The following is a 22,156-nucleotide window of genomic DNA, read 5'->3' on the forward strand; positions in this document are numbered from 1 at the left end:
CCCAATCCGCCTGGTCCTGCCCACTGGTGTGTCCTTCTTACCCTGAGGGGGGGTGGCTAGGATTTTGTGGCAGATGGTACCTGATGTGGGACGGTGTTATGTCGAGTGAATTGTTTCTCTGTGACCACCTCGCGGCGCCAAGGCGTCCCAATTGCACATAAGTAAATAAACAAACAGACGCTGTTGGTGACTGAACAGAGAGCGGGAGAGGAAGGTAGAGCTCTGCCTGTGCTTCCGGGACGACGAAGTACACTAAAAGTTCTGCCTCACAAACTTTACGTGCCAGTCAAGACCGTCACTACTGGCCCTCACCAGCTTTATCTTCTGCAAAGACTGGCAGCACACTGTACATCGTGCGCGGAGCCAGGGAGACTCACGTTACTGACAGTGGCTGGAGGGGGCGGGGCTCAGTGCTGCCCAGCCGCTTCTATTGAGAGTGCAGAACCAGAGCAGCTTCTCTTTCACTGACAGAAGCCGTCTGTTTATCTACAGGGTGGGCTTTAACCTTGCGGGTCCGGTCACGATGGCGACTGCTGCGACCGCGGTAGTTATGACCCTGCCCAACTCTTTACTCTTTTCCACAACTTTATTCCTGACCTGTCTAGTATGTTCCTTGATTTTCATGATGCTGCTTGATCCCTAATGTTCTAAAACAAACCTTCACAGAACACCACACAGGTGGCCTCAGTTTATTAATTAGGTGATGTCTGGAGGCAATTGATCACTCAGGATTATATTTTCGGGGTATCAGACTACAGGGGGCTGATTACAAATGCAGATCACAAATTTATATTTTTAAAATATTTAGAAAACCATGTATCATTTCCTTTCAACTTAACAAATAATTATTACTTTGTGTTAGGCTATGTGCGCACGTGTGCACTCTGCACTGCACCGAAAAGGTGCGCTTCAGAGCGCAGCTGAAAAGCTCCGTTCTGAAGCGCATGGTGCCGGCGAGAACGTGCGCTCTGCCTGCAGCTCCTGCCATAGACAGAGCATGGGCTGCCGGCAAAGCGCACGGAAGAAGTGACATGTCACTTCTTAGAACGCAGCGATTCGGGCAGCAGCCGAAGTGCTGCGTTCTAATATGCCACGTGCGCACGGCCCCTGCACAATCTCCATAGATTGTGCAGGGGACGCAGGACGCATGCAGTTACGCTGCGCTACAAAGCGCAGCGTAACTGCATGAATTACGCACACGTGCGCACATAGCCTTAGTGTTGAAGCCAGGCTGGCAGGTAGTAGTGACCGTGGTTTCAGGGGTTACCAGGCCACAGCACGGCCGGCGGTCAAATCTATGCCTCCCAGTCTGAGCTCCAATGAAAGGGGGGTAGTCATGTCTTCCACTCGCCATCTCATCATTCTTCTGGGACAGGAAGAAACACAGACGGGGATTTCTTTTAAACAAACTTTCTTTACTAACTGGATTTGGTCCCACAGGGGTACTTTATAAACTTCACATCCACAGTTACTCTGTATAATTTGGCGGCCAGCCACGTCCCTGGCACATGTGTACCTTCGGGCACTCCTAGGTCTCTCATCCCCCTGACAGACATCACATTAGCATGGGACAAGTCATTGTAGCTCCTAAGCCCTTCCATCACACCCACAGGGACTTGCATGCTGCCTGGAAGGGACTTACAGCATATTCGTCTTTGGCTATGCTCCAGCCGGGACCAGATGTACCCTTCTCCAGAGTGCGTAACTGACCGTCAGTCACCAGGAGGGTTCTTTGAGTATCCGCAGCAGGGGAACGGTCGCCTTCCCGACCGGCCGGACAGTACCCACAGCAGGGGATGAGGTTCAGACAATCCTTCAGTATAAGGATCCCTCGTTCCGCCGGTCCAGGATTGGCCCTTAGGGCCCACTAATTCACTGAGGTCAGGCCTCCACTTCACACCTCTCACAGATGTGTTCACATACTCCTCTCGGGGATTCTCCTCCCAATTTTCTCCTGCAGCTTCCTTTTATCACCCTGCTCCACCCGACTCCCCTACCTAACCCAAAGGACCAGGAAAGCAGCTGGGCACACCATGGCCACCTTGTGGCCAAACAATAAAATGACATAATACAAATAGTAGAACTACAGGTCATAGCCAGTCTGCAGGTCTGGGGTAGGCAGAGCCCTGCACCCCCATACATTAGTATATCACATAAAATCCCAATAAAAGACATTTAATTTTGTGGGTGTAATGTGAAAAAATGTGTAAAAGTTCATGCGGTATGAATACTTTTGCAAGGCACTGTATAGGTCCTGATCCATCATGTGTGGGGAGTTTTAAATCACATTCCTTTTTTGTTTTACAGTATTAGCTGTTTTGCACACAAAAAAGAATAAAAGACATAAAATTCAGGAGTTTGGCAAAAAGTCAAGGATGGTCTTGTTTTCTTTCGAGAATTATTTTTGTGATTTTTTTTGCACAAGAGTTGCAAGCTCCACAAAATAGCACAAAAAATACTGCCATTTTCAGAAATAGTCTGTAGATAATCACTCTGTACTCTTATTTCATACAGAGAGTAAACTTTAATCAAGCAAGTAGTAGAGAACATACTGTATGACAAAATGCCAATAGAGAGTGCGACAAGATCGACATTTCAACCAATAACGATCTTCATCACCGAGGTGCTGCAATGAAGAAAATATACACATAAATACAAAAATATATAGATATTACATTTATATACAAAGTTGTTCATAGAAGAAACATATAGCACCATATGCAAATCCATTGAGACATATGTGTTACGCCCGGGTGGTGGATCCTCTGGGCCGTGCACCGGACTCCCCCAGTGAAGCAACACAGAGCTAACCCCTATACAGGGACTGTCCGGTCACCCCACCAGAGGGCCTAGGTGCACGGTTGCCGGAGCACTAAGCGGGATAAAGTCAGAGTCCTTTCCGGAAGCTGGAATGAGGAAGTCCCTGGGGACAAAGAGTTCCTGGTGCCAGGTGTGATGACGGTGGCAGGTAGAGACGTCAGACGTGAGCAGAGTCCAACCGGTAGAGGAGGCTGAGGTCACCAGGTGAAGCCGAGGGTAGAAGGCAGGTTCAGACTGCAGAGGATGGTGGCGTCTCAGCTGACATTCCCCGTAAGACCACTCGGACAGGTTATGGGCAGGACCAGGTTTGCTTGGTAGAACTGATTCTGTGGAAGACATAAAGTGAGAATGAGGCACAGCAAAGGGGACCTGAACTCCTAGCTACAGAACTCGTAGAACAGGCGACGCCCTAGAGGCAGGAAGCTCCTAATATACCTGACCCTGACTGATGCAATATCCTGTTTAGGAGTGCTGGGTCTTTAAGAGGAGGTCAGAGACCGCGTGCACGCCCTAATGCGCATGCGCGATGCCCGGGTGCCGGAGGCCAGAGCAGGGAGCGGTGCCGAGGATGCAGGGGAGACAGACAGGGTGTCCTGGGTCGCAGAGGAGCGCTGGGAATGGGAGCCCGGGAGCCTGGAGGGTGCCGAGGAGGACGTGTGGCTGGAGGCAGGGGACCCGGGGGCCGGAGCGGTGAGTGGGGAACGGCGTCGGGGCCCGGGGAGCGTGACAATATGTAACAAAATAGAGTCACTTTTAGACAAAATTAGCACCCAGAACCACAAGCAGTTCTGGGTGCATATTGCTAATCCCTGCCTAATAGTCTCTGTATACACTATCATAGATAAAGGGATCTTTAGGAAAATAATTTCTAAAGATTCTTTATAATAAGCTAATGAGCGCAGGGACCAGTCGTGATGGCATTACTTCCCTTGACTAGCCACCCTCTTAGCATGTTAGTGCACCCACAGGGGCGTGCTGACATGCTATTCAATGCGGTGTCTGACTAGTGACAGCCTCCAGGTTTCCTCCTTGCGACTGCTCTCCCTGAGCTTCACTGACTGACTGGCTCACTGCTCCCTCCCCTCTGTGCCCGCCTCCGCACCTTAGCAACCAGCCTCTCTACCACACCCCTTGAGTGGAGATGGAGGCCACGCCCCCTCCTGGATTCCCTAGGGGTCCATTCAAAGGTCAATGTGGGAGACCTGGTTACTATGTGCCTGTGCAACCACACCCCAGTCAGCCTTCTGGATTACCTGTTTTGTACCGCCCCCAGCATGGGTGCAGTACTCAGTGGTGCCTGACCAGGTTAGGGGCGCCACATATACAGGGACATTTAGGCAGGGATTACCAATATGCACTCAGAACTGCTCATGGTTCCGGGTGCATATTGCACCTGACAGGTTCCCTTTAGGTACGTGTAGATAAGGATTAAGTAATCTGAATTATCACCATTTCAATCATGTCATCAAAGCAAAATTATAGTCACAACTTTCACAAACAACTATTTGGCCATGCAGTGTTATTTTAGAGGCTTGTTTTCCATGTTGGAGAAGGCTGTGGAATCAGGACTTGTAGATTACGGCAGAAAGACCATAGTGCTTGAGCTATTCAATCCAAAATCACATCTGTTGAAAAGGAAGATCCATGGCAGGACATCACAGTGAAGAGGATGAAGAGAACATTCAAAGAAGTGAAAAGAAAGCAATAAAAAAACAAACAGATCAGAGTAGACCTAGTAGATGAGAATTTCTCTAAGCTGAAAGGCAAAATTGCTGTCCCGCCAAATACACGTTATAAAGGAGGGTGTTATCAGCCATACCAACAGTGATCAGGTGAGGGGGTGCAAAAGAAGCAGCAGAGGGTAGTTATATTTCACAATGAAAAATTACGCGCGCTGTCCAATTTTATATTGTGAAATGTAATTACAAGGTAAATCCCTTTCCATTCAATAAGAAAACAATATATCCAGTGATCGTTTACAATGGTCAACTGTTCTCTTTTCTCATTTCTAAAAATACCTGAAATTTGCATCGACCTCGTAATGACTTCCATCAGTCATGAAGAGGAGTGTCCGGGTTCAGCAGCAGCTCACTCAGGATTTCTTTTCCAGCACTTGTCTCATTGACGCCTCTTAGGTTGCCCTACAGCAGTTTTGGTTAGCTCATTTTCTTTCCTGGGAAATGACATACAAACCTGTCACATCAAGAAATTTCCCACGAAGAAGACATAAGAACGATGATGGTTCAGCAGTAAACAACTCACATATTATGCAATAAGCAAATGGAACAAGTATAGGCCTGTGTCAGGAAAATAGAAGCCCACTGCCACATATTCAAGGTGTAAGGTTTTTTTTTACACAAGACATGCCATACTAAAGAAATCTGTGGAATGTTTTACCAGTTCAATGTCCGTCGATAGGAAAAGTCTCTACAAAAGCAATGAACCTCTGAGATATGTTTCATCTTTTTCATAATTAATGGAGTTTGTTTCCAAGGGTTATTAATCGATTTTGGAACAATGCATTCTTAGACTATGTCCTACCGCCGTTTTTTAATTTAGTGTAGTGTCCGTTTGTGCAACACCCTGGACACATACAGCACACTGAGTAATGGGAGCCAATGGGACGGGCTACTACACATGAGTCACAGAGGGATTTTCCAAATGGACCTTTAAAGAATCGCAGCATGTGCTATTTTCATGCGCATGGACCCAGAATGCTGATATTTGTGCAAACCCAGTCTAAAGGGTTAGCACGATAGCTAGTGATGTCGTGTGCGATAGCACCCTGCCCCCGTTGTTCGTGCGACATTTGTTGATCGCTGCCGTAGCGAACATTATCGCTATGGCAGCGTCACACGCACATACCTTTTCAGCAACGTCGCTGTGACCGCCGAACAATCCCTCCTTCAAGGGGGAGATGCGTTCAGCGTCATAGCGACGTCACTAAGCGGCCGCCCAATAGCAGAGGAGGGGCGTAGATGAGAAGCCGGAATATGCCGCCCACCCCCTTCCTTCCTCATTACCGGTGGATGCAGGTAAGGAGATGTTCGTCGTTCCTGCGGCATCACACATAGCGATGTGTGACGCCGCAGGAAGGGCGAACAACCAGCGGCATGCACCACCAACGATATTATGAAAAGGAGCGACGATCAACGATTTTTGCCATTTTTGCGATCGTTGATCGTCGTTCCTTGGTGTCACACGCTGCGATGTCGCTAACGGCGCTGGATGTGCGTCACTAACGACATGACCCCGACGATATATCGTTAGCCACCACACTCGATACACAGAGTGGTGACTCAACCTGCTCCGGAGCCACCCTTAGGACTAAAACACTGTCGGGAGGATTAAAGTTCTTTTCCTCCGGGCAGCGGGTTCAGTGTGCCAGCTCAGTGCAGGTTCAGAGTGCTACTAACTTGCAGATCAATCCCATATCTGCAGGTTAATAGTATTTTTTCGCATGACAGGTTACCTTTAATCCTTGAATAAACCAGTTTACTGAGTTCTACCCTGACATGTATATCTGTCACTGTGTCATCCTTAACTTGGGCCTTTGCCTAGGGGCCAAGGACCAGGCATAAATTCTGATTCGCTTTCAAATATAATGCTGCCATCTCTCTGAGTTACTTAGTTTGATTAACTTTTTGTATTTTAGTTAGTAAAGACCTATCCCAGGGATGTGAACAGTAAACATGTACAATGTACAAGGCCATTTCCCATCATAAATTCATTGCATTTAATATTCTATTTAAAAGTGTCAATCAGACTGTAGGACTGGAGACAATCTGCAGGATAAGAACTGGTGATTATTACTGAGCTCAGTTGGTGATGAAAATGACAGTGTATAAATAGAGATTACATCCTTCCAAGACCGTAAAAACATCCTGGTCACGTGAGTCAAACTCAAACAATTGTAATTCTCTTCATGCTCATGGACTATTTGCCTTCACGCGTCTGCAGTTTTTTTTATCTGTTATCTTAAAGGGGTTGTCCCACAAACAAAGTTCATTTTAAGCAATAGATTTTGGAATAATAATAAGTTCCACAATTGGATGTGTTTAAAAAAATGTACTTATGCTGATATAATCTTATACAGTGGAACCTTGGTTTAAGAGTAACTTGGTTTGAGACCGTTTTGCAAGACAACCAAAACTTTTTACAAATTTGTAACTTGGTTTAAGAGCAATACTTTGAAAGAAGAGCAAATTCCCACCATGTACACTTCCAGTTCCATCCTTTCACTGCGCTCTGACCCGCTGTGGAGGTAATTTTCTGTTCATATGTACTGTATACAGTGTACCATTGCACAGTACAGTATATACTATATAGCATTTCTATCAATTTGCATTTGTGGATACAGTATTGTCCTTTCTGCTAACCAGTACAGCACATTGCTTATACTGTACCTCTCGCGCACCAACAATTTTATTGTAAGCTAAAGTGCAGTTTAATTTGCTTTATGTTTTTTACTGTACAGTATTTTGTATTAATGTACTGTAATAATTTTATATGAATACAGTTCATTATTGTGTATTACTGTAATAAGTTTGTATAAATATTTTTGGGTTGTGGAACGAATTGTCTGCGTTTCAATTATTTCCTATGGGAAAATTTGCTTTGATATAAGAGTAACTTGGTTTAAGAGCACACTCCCAGAACCAGTTATGCTAGTAATCCAAGGATCCACTGTATATATGTGTCGCGGGCGGGGAGGAGGGTGACAACGCTTCGGTCTCCCACAGCTCGGGCCCGGCCGCCGCTGCTCTGCGGCTACTGCTGCTCGGTGGCTCGAGCGATGGGCCGGATCCCGGGGACTCGAGCGGCGCTCCTCGCCCGTGAGTGAAAGGGGGCTGGTTGTTGGTGGGGGATTTGATTAATGTCCGTGACGCCACCCACGGTTGTGGTGATTGTGTGGACACCACCGCTGCTCTGTATGGGGATCCCGGGAGCGGTGACAGGGAGCAGCTTTGTTGTTATTTCTCCCCTCCGTGGGTAGGGGTTGGTTGTCCCGGGGCCCGGTGATGGGGTAGGGGTGGTTGACAGGCGGGTTATGGGGGCCTGTTGAGGTGCAGGGACGCAGGGGCAGTGCTGTGCCGCACGGCACGGAGGTACTCACTCAGCCCAAGGATGATGACACAGTTCACGGTAAACAAGCGGCTGGTTGGACGGGTCCATCAGACGGCTGCGGTGTTGATGTTCCCTGCAAGTTAGCGGTGACTGTCTCTTCCCTGCACCTAAATACGGTTGTTGGTAGCGATGGGTTCCCACCGGTAACCCGCTCCCCGGCTTGGATATGGGCCGGAGGAGCCCCTCTTTGCCCGCAGGCGCTGGCCCTGAGGTACTGGTGCCTTGGCGGTGGCGGTGTCCCTCTCTCACGGTTGGACCTTTGCCTTCAATCGGGACTTTGCTGTTTAGAGACCCAGGAGGTCCCCTTCACTGATGGATTTGGCAAATTGTACGGCGACTCCAAGCCTTGCCGGGATCCGAAAGGCCCCTGCCAATGGTGCTGGCCTCACTTTGTGTACCGCTCCGGTACCGTCGGGCCACCACCCGTCCACGGTCCTTTCGGCAACTCCGATCAGCCTCCACTGCAGACGGTCACCGCCGTCTGTCAACCTTGCTGTCTCGTCCGGGGCACACACCCGGACGCTCTCAGTCAGTTTTGGTTGCTCTACTGCCACTTCACTGCTCTTCACTCCTCTCAACTCAACACTCAAACTCTAAGTCTCACGTTTTCCCGCCTCCAGGACTGTGAACTCCTCGGTGGGTGGAGACCAACCGCCTGGCTCCACCCCCTGGTGTGATCACCAGCCCCTGGGGGAGGGCAACAAGGGTTTGTGTTCTGACTACGGTGTTCTTGCAGGGAATGTGGGGTGTGTGGTGATGTTGTGATCTGTGACCCCTGGCTTGCCCAGGGCGTCACATTCCCCCTTAGCAAAACGCAGACCATCCTCGGGCTGCCCGTCCAACACCGGTTTTATTCTCCTGAAAAAGGATAAGAAAAACGGTAAACAGGTTTACAAATATACTAACTTCATCCCACATCGGGAGGCACTTTTCTTAAATGGTTTCAAACGGTTAACGGTTACGGCTTCCGCTCTCACCCACCCAAGTAACCTGGCCCTGATGCTGCCCTTAAGAAACAGGCAGCACACCTTGACCCCAGTCCTGCATCAAGTTACCCGAGCGGGATCTGTCCTTTCCAGGGGACCCACGTCCATGGGGAACCCCTGGAACCCCCCAGAGGGTAGCCACCGGTTCCTGTGGTGGCTGGGCCCCAGCCTGCTCCACTGCGGGCCCTCCCTCCAATCTGCCTCTCCGGAGGCGGCAATTGCGGAAACGGTAACGGAACTTATTTACAAGCCACTGAGTTTGTGGTTGCCCTGCAAGTTCTCGGGCTTGTCCATAGGAGTTACTATGCAAAACTTTTTAAACGGTCCCCACGGGGACAACGGTGCCAGCAACGGCCGGTTCAATCAGTAGGCTAGACAATCAGGTTACTGTTCGGTAATCATTCACTTTCATTTTTAGACTTTTAAAACTTTTCAACACAAACACACTTTTAGTCCCAACGGGGACTGTGCAACAGTACTCCGCTGCCTTTACTGTGCACTTTCGTCCTCCCTACCCGGCTCTGGGTGGAAGAACACGGGCACCAGCCCCTCCAGTGCATAGCAAGCACGGCGAGGAAGGGCCGCCCGATACCCGTTATTTCCACTCCGGGGAATATATGTGGCCTCTATGCCATGCAGAGCGACGACTCCTTCATCCTCTTCCGAAACGGGCTCGGTGTCAGGCCCGGAATCACTATCGTCCGTCCCTGCGCCAGGCGGGTTGCCGCCAGCTGCTGCAGCTTCCAGGCTCGCTACTCTCTCGGCCACCGTGACGAAGGGGAATACGCCCGACGGGCCAGGCACAGCGCGGTGCACGGGCAAGGAGGACGGAGGCGGCATGGGGGCCAGGGGTAGACCGGGTCCCTCAGCCGCAGCGGCCGGTCCCTCGGGGACACAGGGGCGTGGGTCACTCACCAGCTCCTCCATCATGGCCTCCATTCCATACACTCGTGCAACTGCAGCTGCATCCTCCACCTCCGCGGTCCACTGCTCCATCAGCCTACAGATCTGGCTCCGGTAGTGTCGGCAGATCCCTGCCGTTCGGGCCTTCAGCCATGCCGCTGTCCCGGGCACCGGCTCGGTAGCCTCCGCGTAGCTAGGTGGAACAGACATCCTTTTTGCAAGGCTCAGCAAATCGCGGGGTCCCAGCGTCCTCGCTTGTATAGCCGCAGCTACATGCGACCAGTCGCCATTTTGTCCCCCTTAGCCTCTTTCCGGCTCCTCCTCTATCGGGGCGGGGTTTTGGCCTTCGCGCCTCCACTACTCGAGAAGACGCTCGAGCGGGACTTTTTCGCGCCCAAGATGGCGGCTTTCCAAATTTTCCGGCCGGACACCTCCGGCAGTAACAAGGCGCACCTCTACCAGACGGCAGAGCGGTAGGATCCTCTTCGTGACGCCAAGTTGTCGCGGGCGGGGAGGAGGGTGACAACGCTTCGCTCTCCCACAGCTCGGGCCCGGCCGCCGCTGCACTGCGGCTACTGCTGCTCGGTGGCTCGAGCGATGAGCCGGATCCCGGGGACTCGATCGGCGCTCCTCGCCCGTGAGTGAAAGGGGGCTGGTTGTTGGTGGGGGATTTGATTAATGTCCGTGACGCCACCCACGGTTGTGGTGATTGTGTGGACACCACCGCTGCTCTGTATGGGGATCCCGGGAGCGGTGACAGGGAGCAGCTTTGTTGTTATTTCTCCCCTCCGTGGGTAGGGGGTTGGTTGTCCCGGGGCCCGGTGATGGGGTAGGGGTGGTTGACAGGCGGGTTATGGGGGCCTGTTGAGGTGCAGGGACGCAGGGGCAGTGCTGTGCCGCACGGCACGGAGGTACTCACTCAGCCCAAGGATGATGACACAGTTCACGGTAAACAAGCGGCTGGTTGGACGGGTCCCTCGGACGGCTGCGGTGTTGATGTTCCCTGCAAGTTAGCGGTGACTGTCTCTTCCCTGCACCTAAATACGGTTGTTGGTAGCGATGGGTTCCCACCGGTAACCCGCTCCCCGGCTTGGATATGGGCCGGAGGAGCCCCTCTTTGCCCGCAGGCGCTGGCCCTGAGGTACTGGTGCCTTGGCGGTGGCGGTGTCCCTCTCTCACGGTTGGACCTTTGCCTTCAATCGGGACTTTGCTGTTTAGAGACCCAGGAGGTCCCCTTCACAGACGGATTTGGCAAATTGGAAGGCGACTCCAAGCCTTGCCGGGATTCGAAAGGCCCCTGCCAATGGTGCTGGCCTCACTTTGTGTACCGCTCCGGTACCGCCGGGCCACCACCCGTCCACGGTCCTTTCGGCAACTCCGATCAGCCTTCACTGCAGACGGTCACCGCCGTCTGTCAACCTTGCTGTCTCGTCCAGGGCACACACCCGGACGCTCTCAGTCAGTTTTGGTTGCTCTACTGCCACTTCACTGCTCTTCACTCCTCTCAACTCAACACTCAAACTCTAAGTCTCACGTTTTCCCGCCTCCAGGACTGTGAACTCCTCGGTGGGTGGAGACCAACCGCCTGGCTCCACCCCCTGGTGTGATCACCAGCCCCTGGGGGAGGGCAACAAGGGTTTGTGTTCTGACTACGGTGTTCTTGCAGGGAATGTGGGGTGTGTGGTGATGTTGTGACCTGTGACCCCTGGCTTGCCCAGGGCGTCACATATGTCCCTGCTGTGTACTGTGTAACAGCTGCAATTGTGTCTGATGCCCTTGATAGATGTTCCACGCCTGGTGACCTGAACCTGTTGACCCATGCCGGAAGTTCCTTACCTACCCCTGACTGTCCAGCTGGTCCCCATTCCGACTGTACCTCATGTTCTGCCCTGTTTGACCTGCCATTGTCCGTCCTGTCTGTGCATAGTGTCCATCTGTCCTGCTATCTCCCTGCACTGCTCAGCTGCCACAGTCCCAGTTACTGCCCTGGGAGTGGCACCTGGTGTTCTGCCTGGTGGTGGGCGCTTAGTTCAGCCCCTCCAACGAAAGAGTAAGCCTGGATCCCCCCATGGTCCAGTGGGTCCACTCCTGCTCACCGCCCTCACCACCAGCGTTACACAAATATTACCAGCATATAATGATATTACTACCATACTGTGCCCATAAATGGTAATATCAGTTCTACACCAGTGCTCTGCAAACCATATATGTACAGTCATGGCCAAAAATGTTAGCACCCTTGAAATTGTTCCAGAAAATGAAGTATTTCTCCCAGAAAATTGGCGCTATTATACATTTTGTTGCATACATGTTTATTTCCTTTGTTTGTATTGGAACAACACAAAAAAGTAGAGAAAGTCAAATTGAACATTATTTCACACAAAACTCCATAAATGGACAACAAGCTTCTTACACCTTTCAACTGGAATTTTGGACTCTTCTTTTGAAAACTGCTCCAGGTCTCTCATATTTCAAGGTACCTTCTCCCAACAGCAATTTTAAGATATCTCAGGAGGTGTTCCATGAGATTTAGATCCGGACTCATTGCTGGACACTTCATTCAGAACTCTCCCAAACGTTGTTTACATCCATTTCTGGGGGCTTCTTGAAGTATGTTTGGGGTCATTGTCCTGCTGGAACACCCATGACCTACAATGCAATCCCAGCTTTCTAACACTGAGCACTACAAAATCCTTGTGCATTCTTCAGATTTCATGATTTGAACCTCCACCAAATTATACTGTTGGTACTGTGTTTTCTGCTTTGTAGGCCTCATTCTGTTTTCAGTAAGGCTAGTTTCACACTACGTCTTTTTAACATCCGCTGAAAACGTTTTTTTAGCGGAAGTACGGATCCTGCTTTTACAGCAAATAACGTATGCAAACGCATCTGTTATTTTGCAGGATCCTGCACTGGATGTTTAGGGGCGGGCATTGGAGTCATGTGATCGGGAGTGAGGGGAACTAGACTGGGAGGAGGCTTCTGACAGCTGCAGACGCTTGTAACCAAGGTAAACATCGGCCTTGGATACCCGATATTTATCTTGGTTACGAGTGTCTGCAGCTGCTAGGAGCCGGGCTGCCTGCACACGTAACCAACGTAAACATCGGGTAACTAAGAGAAGTGGTTACGCGATATTTACCTTGGTTACGAGTGTCCGCAGCTCTCAGGTGGGGGAGAGGGAGGGAGGGAGGAAGGGGGAAAGACAGATAGAGAGAGGGTGAGGGAGGGAGGAGGAGAGAGAGACAGATCACGCGAGACTGGTTCTGGGCATGCTCAGTACTTTCTGGGCATGCTCAGTACAAAAGCAGGATCCTGTCTATCAGCACGCCAGCGTTCACCTGCGTTTGCGTGCGTTATAGTCAGGATCCAGCAATTTGCAGTATTTGGACGGAGCTCAAAAACGCTACAAGTAGCGTTTTTGAAACATGTTAAAAAACTGCAAGTCACTGGATCCTCACTATAACGCACGCAAACGCAGGTGAACGGATGTTAACGCGAGTCCATTGCAAATGCATTGAAATGAAAACGCATTTGCACTGGATCCGCTTGTCCGCTAAAAAAAACGTTTTCAACGGATGTTAAAAAGACGTAGTGTGAAACCAGCCTAAACAGTAGAATGATGTGCAGCTCTATCTTGGTCTCATCTGTCCACAAGACACTTGCCCAGAAGGATTTTGGCTTACTCATGTACATTTTGGCAACAGCAGTCTAGCTTGTTTATATCTCTATGTCAGCAGTGGGGTCCTCCTGGGTCAATCACGATAGCTTCTCATTTAATTGAACTGTCGACGGATAGTTTGCGCTGACACTGATACACCCTGAGCCTGCAGTACAGCTTGAATTTCTATAGAACTTAATTGGGTCTGCTTATCCACCATCCAGACTATCCTGTGTTGCAACCTTTCAATTTTTCTCTGCAGCCCACATCCATAGAGATTAGCTACAGTGCCATGGGTTGTAAACTTCTTGATTATGTTGTGCTCCATTGACAAAGTAACAAAAAGATCTCTGGAGATGAACTTCTAACCTTGAGATTGTTGAAATGTTTCAACAATTTTGGTTCTTAAGTCCTCACACAGTTCCCTTCTTCTCTTTCTGTTCTCCATGCTTAGTGTGTGTGGCTCACACAGACACACAATGAAAAGACTGAGTTAACTTCTCCCCTTTTTATCTGGTTTCAGGTGTGATTCTGATATTGCCCACACCTGTTACTTGCCCCAGATGAGTTTGAATGGGCATCACTTGCTTGAACCAAAGTTGTTTACCCACAATTTTGGAAAGATGCCAACTTTTTTGTCCAGCCCATTTTTTGTTTTCTGTGAAATTATGTCCAATTTGCAATTTTTTTTTAGGTTTTTTATTGCTTTGTTCTAATATATACAAAGGAAATAATTATGTGTATAACAAAACGTGTAATTGCAATAATTTTCTGTGAGAAATCATTCATTTTCTGGATCAATTTCAATGGTTCCAACACTTTCAGCCATGACTATATACACCCACGATGCGCTCACTGTTCGTAGTTATTAATCTTCCATTCAGTTCAGACCACCGTGACCACTTACGTCCAAATCAGGTCCCTGCACTCACACACACAGACATTGTTGGCTCACTGCATTACTACAGAAACCATATAGTGCTATAACCAATGAGAGAAACAGTAATAATGCCCATTCTGTGTCTTGTGCAATAATAGTATACTAAATTTGTGTCCTACACAATACCAGTGCCACCTCTGTGGCCCTACACTTCACCTATGCGCCAAGTAGGATACCTGACCCTAGATATCCCTAGTGCTGGATTCTATATAGGGACCAAGTGGGATGAGCTCTTCTTCAACCCCATTAAATGCTAAAGGAAGACACAAGTAGGACACACAGGGAAAAATGTATGAAGTACTTATTCACAGATGACTCAGAAGTTCAGCAAAGCTTCAGCAACGATACCACCGAGGAGTACAAGCCGCCTGCTTGTAACCAGAGCTTGCATGAATTGAATAATATCACCAGCACAAGGCCAGGGAAGATGGGAGTATTTATGCACAAGGGTGGTAATAATCAGCAGCTGGAAGGAAGTTTAGCTACCATGGGTCCTAAAGAGGAATAGATGAAAATCTAGCAGGAAAGCTACATAGTACAATGAATACTAACAGCATGAGCAACAAAAAGTCAGGGAGCATTTTGCACAGTGAAACGCTGTGATCTTCTACTGCCAGAAACCACATGACTGTCTGTCACCCCTGACACACCTGTGACAATGATATCCATAGGTCCTCATGTACAGTATGAAATCCCCTACAGCCCCTCATTACTAGGATGATGCCCCATCCCCTGACCTTCAGGATCAATAATATAGAAACTTTTTTTTTAAAAAAAAAAACAAACAACTTACATCTAATCTTGGATTCCCATCCACGGTGTCCTCTGTCATATGTACTTTGCTCGACAGTGGGACAACAAAGGCAGTGTCATGCAGTGATGTCATTAGACCACCCAGTGACCCCCTGCATGGTGCCAGCCTACAACTGGCCACTTGCCAGAAGAAACCTGCAGACTGCCGGAGTACCTAGCGAAGCAGATAAGACGAGGGCTCTGTGCTCTGCCACAATTAACAGTATAGGTGTTCTAAGGATTCTATTCTGTTAACAGTGTCTCAATCAATGTAGCCCCCAGGGCCGGCGTCAGCACCCGGCAAACCCGGGCAAATGCCGGGGCCCTGGAGAGCCGGGGGGGCCCACTCGGCCTCGTCAGTTCTCCTGTCCCTTGGCCGGGGCCCACTCGCCTTTACAGTTCTGCGGTCCCCGGCCGAGTTCCGGGGACCGCAGTCCTCGGCAGCAATCTGCGGCGCCGTCACTTTAAGGCGCGCAGACATCCTCGTTTGAATTTCACCTGTGGGCGGAGCTACCGCCTTCTCAGTCCCACAGATGAAGGAGGCGAGCTTCTGTCCGGCGCTGTGTGGGCCCCCTCTCCACCGTGACCATCGGGTAAGTGCCCTCCCCGCCTCCCCATTATAGGCCCCGGTGAGCTGCTTCTACCCCCTGGATGTATGCCCTGGCCCCTGCCAATGCCCCCACCCGCCGATTCCGCGGGTGCTGGCCCCGCCGAGCCGCGGGTGTGGGCCCTGCCGAGCCGCGGGTGCTGCCGCTGGTGCTGTCCCCGCCAAGCCGCGGGTGTGGGCCCCACAGAGCAGCAGAGTTGTGTGCATTTGTCTGAATGTAGCAGAGTTGTATGTGTTTGTCTGTATGTAGCAGAGTTGTATGTGTTTGTCTGTATGTAGCAGAGTTGTATGTGTTTGTCTGTATGTAGCAGAGTTGTATGTGTTTGTCTGTATGTAGCAGAGTTGTATGTGTTTGTCTGTATGTAGCAGAGTTGTATGTGTTTGTCTGTATGTAGCAGAGTTGTATGTGTTTGTCTGTATGTAGCAGAGTTGTATGTGTTTGTCTGAATGTAGCAGAGTTGTATGTGTTTGTCTGAATGTAGCAGAGTTGTATGTGTTTGTCTGAATGTAGCAGAGTTGTATGTGTTTGTCTGTATGTAGCAGAGTTGTATGTGTTTGTCTGTATGTAGCAGAGTTGTATGTGTTTGTCTGAATGTAGCAGAGTTGTATGTGTTTGTCTGTATGTAGCAGAGTTGTATGTGTTTGTCTGTATGTAGCAGAGTTGTATGTGTTTGTCTGTATGTAGCAGAGTTGTATGTGTTTGTCTGTATGTAGCAGAGTTGTATGTGTTTGTCTGTATGTAGCAGAGTTGTATGTGTTTGTCTGTATGTAGCAGAGTTGTATGTGTTTGTCTGTATGTAGCAGAGTTGTATGTGTTTGTCTGTATGTAGCAGAGTTGTGTGTGTTTGTCTGTATGTAGCAGAGTTGTATGTGTTTGTATGTAGCAGAGTTGTGTGTGTTTGTCTGTATGTAGCAGAGTTGTATGTGTTTGTCTGTATGTAGCAGAGTTGTATGTGTTTGTCTGTATGTAGCAGAGTTGTATGTGTTTGTATGTAGCAGAGTTGTATGTGTTTGTATGTAGCAGAGTTGTATGTGTTTGTCTGTATGTAGCAGAGTTGTATGTGTTTGTATGTAGCAGAGTTGTATGTGTTTGTCTGTATGTAGCAGAGTTGTATGTGTTTGTCTGTATGTAGCAGAGTTGTATGTGTTTGTCTGTATGTAGCAGAGTTGTATGTGTTTGTCTGTATGTAGCAGAGTTGTATGTGTTTGTCTGTATGTAGCAGAGTTGTATGTGTTTGTATGTAGCAGAGTTGTATGTGTTTGTCTGTATGTAGCAGAGTTGTATGTGTTTGTCTGTATGTAGCAGAGTTGTATGTGTTTGTCTGTATGTAGCAGAGTTGTATGTGTTTGTCTGTATGTAGCAGAGTTGTATGTGTTTGTCTGTATGTAGCAGAGTTGTATGTGTTTGTCTGTATGTAGCAGAGTTGTATGTGTTTGTATGTAGCAGAGTTGTATGTGTTTGTCTGTATGTAGCAGAGTTGTATGTGTTTGTCTGTATGTAGCAGAGTTGTATGTGTTTGTCTGTATGTAGCAGAGTTGTGTGTTTGTCTGTATGTAGCAGAGTTGTATGTGTTTGTCTGTATGTAGCAGAGTTGTATGTGTTTGTCTGTATGTAGCAGAGTTGTATGTGTTTATCTGTATGTAGCAGAGTTGTATGTGTTTGTCTGTATGTAGCAGAGTTGTATGTGTTTGTCTGTATGTAGCAGAGTTGTATGTGTTTGTCTGTATGTAGCAGAGTTGTATGTGTTTATCTGTATGTAGCAGAGTTGTATGTGTTTGTCTGTATGTAGCAGAGTTGTGTGTGTGTGTGTGTCTGTCTGTATGCAGCAGACTTGTGTGTGTGTGTGTGTGTGTCTGTAAGTGTATATGACTGTATATATTTGTCTGTTTATATGTATTTTTGTGAGTTTGTCTTTAAATATGTATATGTTCGTATCGGTGTCTGTGTGTGGATGGGGCCCACTGGGACTCTTCCGCCCGGGGCCCACAAAAACCTGGAGCCGGCCCTGGTAGCCCCCACTGCAAAATCGGCCCATTTGGTATTTCCCTGAATTACCGGATAGCCAGTCCAGTCCTGCATTCCAATACAACCAAGGAACACTACCACATGAACAGGTGTGACCAAACCTTTGACCGATACTGTATACACTGTGTGCAGAATTATTAGGCAAGTTGTATTTTAGAGGATTTTGTTTATTATTGATCAACAATTATGTTCTGAATCAATCCAAAAGACTCTTAAGCTTAATATTTTTGGAAGTTGGAGTGGGGTTTTTTTAGATTTGGCTATCTTAGGAGGATATCTGTTTGTGCAGATAACTATTACTGTGCAGAATTATTAGGCAACTTAATAAAAACCAAATATATTCCCATCTCACTTGTTTATTTTCACAAGGTAAACCAATATAACTGCACAAAATTTCGAAATAAACATTTCTGACATGCAAAAGCAAAACCCCAAAAAAATAGTGACCAATATAGCCACCTTTCTTTATGATGACACTCAACAGCCTACCATCCATAGATTCTGTCAGTTGCTTGATCTGTTTACGATCAACATTGTGTGCAGCAGCCACCACAGCCTCCCAGACACTGTTCCGAGAGGTGTACTGTTTTCCCTCCCTGTAGATCTCACATTTTATGAGGGACCACACGTTCTCTATAGGGTTCAGATCAGGTGAACAAAAGGGCCATGTCATTATTTTTTCATCTTTTAGACCTTCACTGGCCAGCCACGGTGTTGAGTAGTTGGATGCATGTGATGGAGCATTGTCCTGCATGAAAATCATGTTTTTATTGAACGATACCGACTTCTTCCTGTACCATTGCTTGAAGAAGTTGTCTTCCAGAAACTGGCAGTAGGTCTGGGAGTTTAGCTTCACTCCATCCTCAACCCGAAAAGGTCCCAAAAGTTCATCTTTGATGATACCAGCCCATACAAGTACCCCACCTCAGTCTTAAGATATTTCTTGGCCCAGTCTTGACATTTTATCTTATGTTTCTTCTTCCAATAGGTGGCGCTGTGCTAGAGTTTGTCTCCTTTACTGGAGAGACAATTTGTTCAAAGGTGGTCATTTTTCAGCCTTCCTTACATTGGCCATGTCCCTGTGTATGGCACACCTTGTGCTTTTGATACTCCAGTAACATTGCAGCTCTGAAATATGGCCAAACTAGTGGCAAACGGCATCTTGGCAGCTTCACATTTGATTTTCCTCAATTTATGGGCAGTTATTTTGCGTCTTTTTTGACCAACACGCTTCTTGCGACCCTGTTCACTATTTGCCATGAAACACTTGATTGTTCGGTGATCATGCTTCAAATGTTTGGCAATTTCAAGACTGCTGCATCCCTCTGCAAGACATCTCACAGTTTTGGACTTTTCAGAGCACGTCAAATCTCTCTTCTGACCCATTTTGCCAAAGGAAAGGAAGTTTCCTAATAATTAAGCACACCTTATATAGGGTGTTGATGTCATTACACCACACCCCTCCTCGTTACAGAGATGCACATCACCTGATTTACTTAATTGGTAGTTGGCTCTCAAGCCTATACAGCTTGGAGTAGGACAACATGTATAAAAATTATCATGTGATCAAAATACTCATTTGACTAATAATTCTGCACACAGTGTATATAGTACCTTCTATGGTATCATTTGAAGTTTTTAACTCTTTAATCACGTTATACACTTTTCAGCATAAGAATCTCTACATATCACGTCATGTCTCAAAAGCTCATATAAGAAACAGATTGAGATTCTTAGCTTGGTATTGTAGTAATTTACATTATTATGGTGTAAAACCACTAAATCTGGAAATATTTAGTTTGCTACAATAAAAAAATAAACTTTATTGTATATGGAAAATGAAATAAAATCTGAGATAAACCACAAGCACTGAGCAGCACAAAGCAGTAAGGAATTAATGTAAAAAGTCTGTGTGAGTATTAGCAGGTTGTTCTGTAGAGGGCTGGATATGTACCCAAGTGGTGGCCTGTTTAACTAGCTGCCTATGAAAACATGCAAATTCTTCACACCCAGTGGTACAGATATAATTAGGAGCTGGGAATTGCAAATAATTGTGTTTCCCCCATTGAAGTTAATGTACAAATATTTATGGGTGAAGTAGTAATAGTTGAATGTATAAGATACGTCAGCTTTTATTCATGTGTGCGTTAGTCACTACTAGGTATATAATGCTTTTCCACAACAAACTCAGATCACACTGCAACATTTTCACGCTGAAATTCATTTTTAATGAGTGAATCCTGAGCAACTGCAATTTACAATAGAAAAGTACAGGTATAAATCCTTTTCATTTTGCAGACATTTTCTGCTCGGTGTGTATATCTATTGTATGCAACAAAGCTTTTATCTTGCGTTTTTTAACATTAACGGGAACCTGTCAGATGTAATATGCACCCAGAGCCACGAGCAGTTCTGGGTGCATATTGCTAATTCCTGATTAACCATCCCTGAATACACTAGCATAGATAAAGAGATGTTTAGAAAAAGTATTCCTAAAGATCTTTTATCTTATGCTAATGAGCGAGAGGACTAGTCCCGAGGGCGTTTCTCCTCTTAGCTAGTTGGCCCACATAGCATGGTAGCACGCCCCTACCCTATGGGCATAGTAACATGCTAATGAATACGCAGCAACGCGCACATACCTCACTGTTCATGGCGGCCGCCGGAGGATGGATGCGCTCTGCGCATGATCCGGAGTCCTCAGCACTTCTGGTCATGTGCACTGTACCTCACTGGAGCCAGGAAGCATACACCCGGCATCAGTTTAGTGCACATAATTGGAAGCCTCGGGCACTCCGGATCATGCGCAGAGCACATCCATCCTCCGGCGGCCGCCATGAACAGTGAGATATGTGCGCGTCGCTGCACATTCATTAGCACGTTAGTGTGCCCACAGGGTGTGCTACCATGCTATGTGGGCTGACTACCAAAGAGAACAAACGCCCTTGGGACTAATCCCTGTACTCATTAGCATATAATACACTCCCTGACAAAAGTTCTGTCGCTTATCCATGTTAAGTAAATAAAAGCTTATAACCTGACTTTAAATTCATCCATTGGTTTTATAAATTACTCTTTTGAAAGCTGAATCCCTCCCAAATTTGGTTTTTGTTATGAAAATTAAGTTGCTGAAATATTGATCATTTAATGAACACAGAAAGGTCATATTTTGGCAAGACAAAACTTTTGTCGCCCACAGAAAGTAATGTGAAATTCAAACAAATAATTAACTTCTAATACAAAGATATGTTGCATAACATTGGTGAATGAAGTTGTGGTGCTATTAGAGCCATATTTAATATTGTGTGACTTCCATGAACTTGAAGGACTGCATCCATGCGGTTTAACAGTGATTTATACAATTTATTGATGAAGTCATCAGGAATAGCAAACAATACAGTCTTACATGCCTCCCAGAGTTCATTTAGATTTTTTGGTTTTGTCTTCCAAGCTTCCTCTTTCATCCTACCACAAACATGCTCAATGATGTTCATGTCTGGTGACTGTGCTGCCAGGAGGAACTTTGTTGAAAAGATGGATGTATGAGATGGAGCACAATCCTGCTGCAGAATTTGACCCCTTTTATGATTGGGAATGTAAAATATTTTAGACTATTGATATTGTCCTCCACCTTGCAAATGTTTCGCACACCCCCATACTGAATGTAACCCCAGAGCATGATCTTTCCACCACCAAACTTAACTGTTTTCTGGGTGTATTTTGGATCCATACGGGCTCCAGTAGGTCTCCTGCAGTATTTGCGGTGGCTGTGGTGTCATTCAACTGAAGATTCATCAGAGAAATCCCCCTTCTGCCACTTTTCCAGCATCCATCTGTTTAGCAGGCTGTGGGACTTGGCAAATGCAACAGGGTTTTTTAATTGCCTTTTGTTTAGTGATGGCTTCTGGGCACTGATTCGACCATGGAGACCATTTCGAGACAGAATCCAACAAACTGTTCTAGTTGACACAGGGACTTGAGGTGACCAGGCCTGTTGGAGCTCTGCTGCAGTGGAAAAGGGTCTGGTTTTGGATTTTCTAACCAACAAACGTTCCTCCTGAGCAGTTGTCTTGTGGGTTCTGCCAGACCTTGGTTTGTCAAAAACATCTACAGTCTCTTCAAATCTTTTTTAATTCTTTGTACTTGGCGCTGAGACATATTAAAGGTGCCAGCCACCTCTGCAGTGGATCTGGTCTTCAGCCTCTTGATAATCAAGGCTTTGGTCGCAGGGTGGATTTTTGGCATGTTGTCAGAGGTCAAGTTGCAGTTCAAGTGAAGGTGACAAAACTTTTGT

At 47.3% G+C, this 22,156-nt stretch overlaps 1 long non-coding RNA gene across 1 annotated transcript in view; it reads right to left on the reverse strand.

Moving 5' to 3' along the window:
* Window positions 1-2,571: 2,571 nt before the first annotated feature.
* Window positions 2,572-22,156, reverse strand: part of LOC142283810 (uncharacterized) — a 177,638-nt gene continuing 158,053 nt past the window's right edge. Inside the window, exons 2-3 of the long non-coding RNA XR_012745406.1 lie at window positions 4,839-4,993; window positions 2,572-3,146 (exon numbers count right to left, since the gene is read on the reverse strand). This is a non-coding gene — a long non-coding RNA (uncharacterized LOC142283810). The remainder of the gene's footprint in view (window positions 3,147-4,838; window positions 4,994-22,156) is intronic.

The sequence above is a fragment of the Anomaloglossus baeobatrachus genome, chromosome 2 (genome assembly GCF_048569485.1).
Source record: "Anomaloglossus baeobatrachus isolate aAnoBae1 chromosome 2, aAnoBae1.hap1, whole genome shotgun sequence".
Lineage (NCBI taxonomy): Eukaryota > Metazoa > Chordata > Amphibia > Anura > Aromobatidae > Anomaloglossus > Anomaloglossus baeobatrachus.